This window comes from Oreochromis aureus, linkage group 23 (genome assembly GCF_013358895.1).
Source record: "Oreochromis aureus strain Israel breed Guangdong linkage group 23, ZZ_aureus, whole genome shotgun sequence".
In the NCBI taxonomy this organism is placed as follows: domain Eukaryota; kingdom Metazoa; phylum Chordata; class Actinopteri; order Cichliformes; family Cichlidae; genus Oreochromis; species Oreochromis aureus.
In genome coordinates, this window is record NC_052963.1 from 37,909,625 (window position 1) to 37,915,624 (window position 6,000).

At 38.8% G+C, this 6,000-nt stretch overlaps 1 protein-coding gene across 3 annotated transcripts in view; it reads right to left on the reverse strand.

Annotated features, from left to right (window-relative positions):
• The window catches only part of lnx1 (ligand of numb-protein X 1), a 34,350-nt gene extending 29,466 nt beyond the window's left edge, over positions 1–4,884 (reverse strand). For 2 of the 3 annotated variants that reach the window (XM_031753715.2, XM_031753717.2), the window contains exon 1: positions 4,594–4,884. The gene's annotated coding sequence lies outside the window, so the exon portion shown is untranslated. Of the gene's footprint in view, positions 1–695; positions 825–4,593 lie in introns of those variants that run through there. The other variant, XM_031753716.2, reaches the window with a different exon arrangement.
• Between the last annotated feature and the right edge of the window lie 1,116 nt (positions 4,885–6,000).

A 6,000-nucleotide genomic window follows, 5' to 3' on the forward strand; every position in this document is an offset into this window, starting at 1 on the left:
GTTGTTGTGATTTGGCACTATATAAATACAACTGAACTGACTGCAAATATATGAAACTGCTTCATGGGTAATTACTGATGCATCACTATATAAGCCACATTTACCTATTTTAGTTGCTCAAAATGGAATCACTTTGAAGTACTATAAATTTCAGGGTCACTATTTGGGCACTGAGCGGGGTCCAAAGGGTGACATATATCTAAAAGGGCGATTTGCTCGTTCTTTTTTTGCTATGAAAATACTCATGATCTCTTGGAGGAGCCGAGCAGGGACACTTTTATTTTTTTATTTTTCAAACACAACTACAGAACATGTTGTGTGCAGCGGTCCTCCAAACCTGTCTTTTCTCCTCAGTTTGATTTTCTGCACTGACACAGAGAAGAGAGATCGAACAAGTGAGATTTCTTCTGTGGATGCAGGAACATCAATACTACTCATGTCAGCAGAAAGTGCAGAGACAGAATCAGATAAGTCTTCAGCCTCCTGCTCAGTGTACAGCCTGACAAACATACATCACTGTTAATCCACAGCAATGTGACATGATTTTAGACATGCCAAGTCTTTTTTTTTTCTTTACTGATACACAGGTTTACATTGTGAGTGTGCCAATGCACACGTCATATCCAAAACCAAAAACAGGCATGCTTCTTGGGCACATGGACACAAACAGATGGGCTCAGTGAGGCACACGTCACCTTGGCATAAGCCATCTTGTTGACTCTCCACATGCTTTGTTTCTGGACCCACTGCTGGGTCTTGGCTGCTTAATGAGACACTAGATCAAGTTAGAAAAAACAAAACAACAACAAAACAAAACAACAACAACAACAACACCACTTGTGTTTGGAGCCTACAAAATATTTATGTAATCCAAGCCCGTTCTGTTTTAATTGGACACATTCCCATGCTCTTCTGCTAAATAATTTATATATAAAAATTATATCTAACAATAGACTTTGATGTGGATCCCAATATGGTAATACATACAAATCTGTCCTACCTCTTTGCGAATACATGCAAATGTCCAGATTAACCAACAAGCTGCAGGATTAATCAATATGTTTTTACAGTATGAAATTGTTGGGTGGCAAGTTGTGAGAGCCATAAGCTTACAGTCTTTTGGTATGGATGGTAGTGGAAGGCTAATAAGAAGAGGCTTAACAGTCTTAACAAAGATGAACTTTCCCTCTGAGAACTTGTGGTGGCACGGCTGATTCATCACACACTGTGGCAACGTCTGACTTCATCTATGAAGCAGAGCACTTTCATCACTACACAGGAAAAGCTACAGACAGAAAAGGGGAGGGAAAGAGACCAAGTACCTGTCAGCAGGTGATGAGAACAAGAAAATGGTAATTCATAGTCAAAGTAAATAAAAAATAAAGGTTGTCTAATATTCTCTTTAGCTTACGTCTGTTCTTTTCTCGCACTTGACGCAAAGCTGTTAAAAGACGATTCAAACTAACAATAGTATTAAACAGTGATGTGAAAAAGCAAGAGCACCGAGAAATAAAAATGAAATCTGGCGTGCACACCCTAGAGTTCAGTAGCACGGGGGGTGCTGGATCAAAAAGCAAATTCAAATATATTAGACCACTACAGAACCTCATATAATGATTTTATAACATTCCAAACAAGAAGAAGAGCTCCAACTTCTGGTTCATCAAATGAACATTGATGGGTTTTTTTCTTATACAAACTAATAAACAAATATTTCAGCCTCTTTGAAGTGCTGAAACTGAGAATCTCAAATGACAACACAAGGAAATGTAGCTTTTTGGCTTTAGAAACCAATATTGACCCCTTAATAAACTTAAAATGTAATTATGTATATATGTCTGTTTGTATCCTATCTTCTCCTTAATGTGAATCCAAGAGGGTACAAGGTCTATTACAACCGGGATTAAATTATTAAACTTAAATTATTGACCAAAGAAGTCAATACATGCACTTTGTCACTTTGTATAAAATATAAAAAGTGTTTAAAATTTCACAAATTGTAATGTCCAGAAGAAATTTATGAAGAGATAAAATGGATATTGAGTAGAAATGAGTTAAACCTATTGATGCAGCCCTTAACAACAGGCCAAGTTTCTCATGTGGCCCCCTGGGAAACTTAATTGCACAAGGGGCCACATGAGAAACAGGTAGCACTAGGAGCTACATGCGACTCCTGCGCATAAGAACATCTCCCAACATACGCAAGGAATTCCAGAGAGAGGAAAGACAATGCAACTAATGGGAGGCCCTTCCTTTCTCTGGAAATCCGTTCTGTTCAGTCAAGTCAAATCACAACAGCTGCCTTAAGGAACTTTACATTGTAAAGTAAAAATACTACAATAATAGTGAGAAAACCACAACAATCAGACGACCACCTATGATCAAACATGTGGTGCGAGTGGGAAGGAAAAATTACATTTTAACAGAAAGAAATCTCCAGAAGCAACAGGCTCAGGGAGGGGCAGCCATCTGCCGTGACCGGGTGGAGGTGAGGGGATGGAGACAGGACAAAAGAGACACCGTCAATCAAGATATATAATTCCTGTTTGTGCTGTTTGTCATTGTGCTGGGAATTTTTGAACTCTTAAAAACTATTTCTCACTGGGATCACTGCATTTCTTCTAACTTACAATCAAAGATTATCTTATGTTTGGTTATTCCAACAGATTGATGATGTCTTCCATTGGGTGTAGTTATTTTTTCTCAAGAATTTTTCAGTGGAGAAGTTGAGCCTGACATGCATAAATAGCATCTATACAACATGGCACAATAGCAGGGATCTTCCCAGTGCTGTTACATGTGTCTACATGCAGACATTTCATGCTTTTGCACACCTTTTTTTTCATGCAGGCATATTCAGTGGACACACCCATGCCTGAGGAGCATTGGCTCACTCTGGATCATTCCTAATCTCTGAAGTGATAAGTTCACTTTGTCACAACAGTCCTGTGGGACTGCTGCTCTTTCCTCACAACAAAATCATTCACGACAGCTAATTGACTGAACCTTGACTACATATTGTTGACGTTTAATTATTGACTACACCGGCCATCTAGTATCCAAAGAGAATGAGAAAGGTGGGGCTGTCAGGCTCAAGGCTTTCAGTTTGGACTACAAAGTAAAAAAAATGTTTACATGGTAAATACAACACTCAGGGTAGTCTTTATTTTCATCTTTGAACTATAGTTATGCCAGTTGTTGGTTGTCGAGGCCTTATGCAACTGAGTGCAAAGAGTGCTGTTTATTTAACATAGCCTGTGCCTTCTTTCATACAGATTGCACATTTTCTTTAACTACCATTGTTTATTCACTGTCAGGTTTCTCTCCTGTGATCTAAAAGGACTTGATGAATTAATAAAGAGACAAGGCCATGCCAAGGCAGCTTCTTTTCTTAACAAATGATTGTGAAGAATAAGCCATTAATAAGGTACTTTCTGTATCAACATTCTCATTGTCCACACTGAGCTAGCTTGTTGCTATGTACAAATCCACTCCTCATTTTTAGTCACAGACATCAAACCATATTTGTATCGACCAAACAAAACACACCCTCAGAGTAAAAGTCAAAGCCTGAGAAATCAGACAAAGCGCAAGGTTTAGTTCATGCTGCAACATAATGATCTGTCTGTCAAATCAAAGCACCGTGTTACTGTAATTGACAAGGAAGACACCTGTTACAGGTGTAGTTTCAAGACCGTGAAGATAATAAACTGATCTATGACTCGTGTTAGGGGAAAACTCACTCAGAGAGTGGAAACAATAAGTTGCTCATCAACAAATGGGTTAGTCATCATATCATAAAAATATTTAAATAGTACCAGATAACCTGCTGACAGGTCAACAATCAAGGACTCTAAGCGTAACATAGCAGAAGGCAGGCTGGACTCAGCCACAAAAGTTATGTGTTGTAGAGCATAGACCAAACATAGGCAGTTGTGTTCAGACATGTCCATGAAACAGAAAAATTCCAACAAGCCATTTTTTCTCTTCATGCAAACATCTGTTTTGCAATCACACACCGATAAACAATGGAAAAAAACAGCAACAATCAGCCAGCTATCTATCTATCAAGTATTTAACTGCACACCAAATGTAACACAGCATAATATTTTTGATGTCTTCAGCACATTTTGTTCCTTTTAGAATAAACACGGGATGTGCAAATCAAATATTAGTATAATTTCTGCCCTTTTACTAATCTCTGCATTAGGCTCGTGTGTATGTTTGTCTATCCTGGCCTGTCTCTGAGTTCATAGCAATCTGAACATTGAGTCTGAGCCAGACCTGACACCTCAATCTGGGAAAACAGCTGAAGCCAGATGTGAAACCCCATGAAGCGTCACTTGTATCTGAATGGCTGAGTGGGTCAGCACAGACTGTACTTAACACCGGCGCACATAGAGAGAATAGAGAAAATCGACATACGCTACACTCGCATGTAAAATCAAACATACAAATTTAATGCAAATTTTTCCATGCAAACACTGGAGCAGCAATAACTGCTGGCACGACGTTCTGTGTATTTTAGTGAAGCAGTTAAGATAAATAACAGACACGCTTCGAATAAAATGTAAAATAGGAAACTATACTTACATGGCTTCATTAACAACATTCACTTTCGGCAGTGCAGTTCACCTGAACAGGTAAAGCCTGGCAGGCAGTGTAACTTTAAACCATTCAGAGAGGAGGTGGAGGGGAAGGACAGGAGAGTTAAATGACTCCGTAAAGAGGACTTTGTCCAACTCAAGCAAACCGGAGACCGACTGACAGTCTTCAAGTAGAAAGAGAGAAATTTTATCCTGCTGCTGGACTTTATAAAATATGGAATGAGTCCAAAGCGGAGAGGATTTCTCCTGTGTGAGCCCAGAACCTGCTCACCTCTAAACAGGCAAAGGTGATCAGGAAGTGGGCAGAGAATAGAGGCGTGGTTAGAGAAAAGGTAAATAAGAGAACTGCCCAAACCTGTATTGGGAGTTCAGCAGAAGATGGATTTTCTTCTAAAACAGTGTGGGCAGAGGAACCGAAACCTTGAACTTTTGTTAAAGGCAACTGAAACATTTCAAAAGTGACTAGTGCTATTAACAAAAATATTTTTAATTAACTAAAATGTCATGCAAAATGCCACCAGCGCCTTAAACTACAAGTTCAGACAGGACCTTTCTATAACATGGCAAAGATTTAATAACCCACTAAGCATTTTAAACACCTACATGATTGATTTTCTGCAGACCACTTACTGAAACAGAAACACTGTGCTCTGTAGTTTAGCAGAAAGCCCATAATCTGACTAAATGACAACATGTCTCAGGTTTTTATAATGTTGCCAGGTACTGTAGAGTAAGCATTTAAAGCTTTCTACAAGACAGAAATTGGAATATTTGCTAGCTGTATATGACTTTCTTTCTTATAATTATCTAAGCTTTCCTTTAGAAAAGCTCCTTTTAAATCCGCGCGTGTGATTCCAGCTTTGCGCAAAACAGTTGTTATCCTTTGTGTTTTCACGTGTGGCTTCCTTCTTTGCTTTTCCTACCTCAGGCTGCTCTTTAAACACAGATACTGTGAGCCACAGGTGCTCCAGACTCACTGCAGACATGAAGTGACAATTCTTTATGAGTCACTCAGTGACGCAGGCAGAGCTGAATCATTTACCTTGTTTATTAAGAATATTCTCAAACAGTACTCACTTGTAACATATTATTATGCAGTACCTGTCAGGGTTTTTTTTTTTCCCTCATCTGAAGCTTATTTTGAGTGCATGAAGGGAACAAACAGATGGGTTACTTAAAAGAAAATAAATGACTGAAGTGTAGCAAAACAGTTGCAGTTGGGTCAACCAACCAGGAGTAAATCTATTTAACGATTTTAAGATCGTGATAAGTAAACTTCAATCTTTTCTCATGTTCACAATTTCAGCAGCATTTGTTTAGTCCATTTTTACCTCCAAGTGCAATTTATTTCAGTTGCAGTTCACATGGAGCTCACAATCCTGCAAATGTGTTG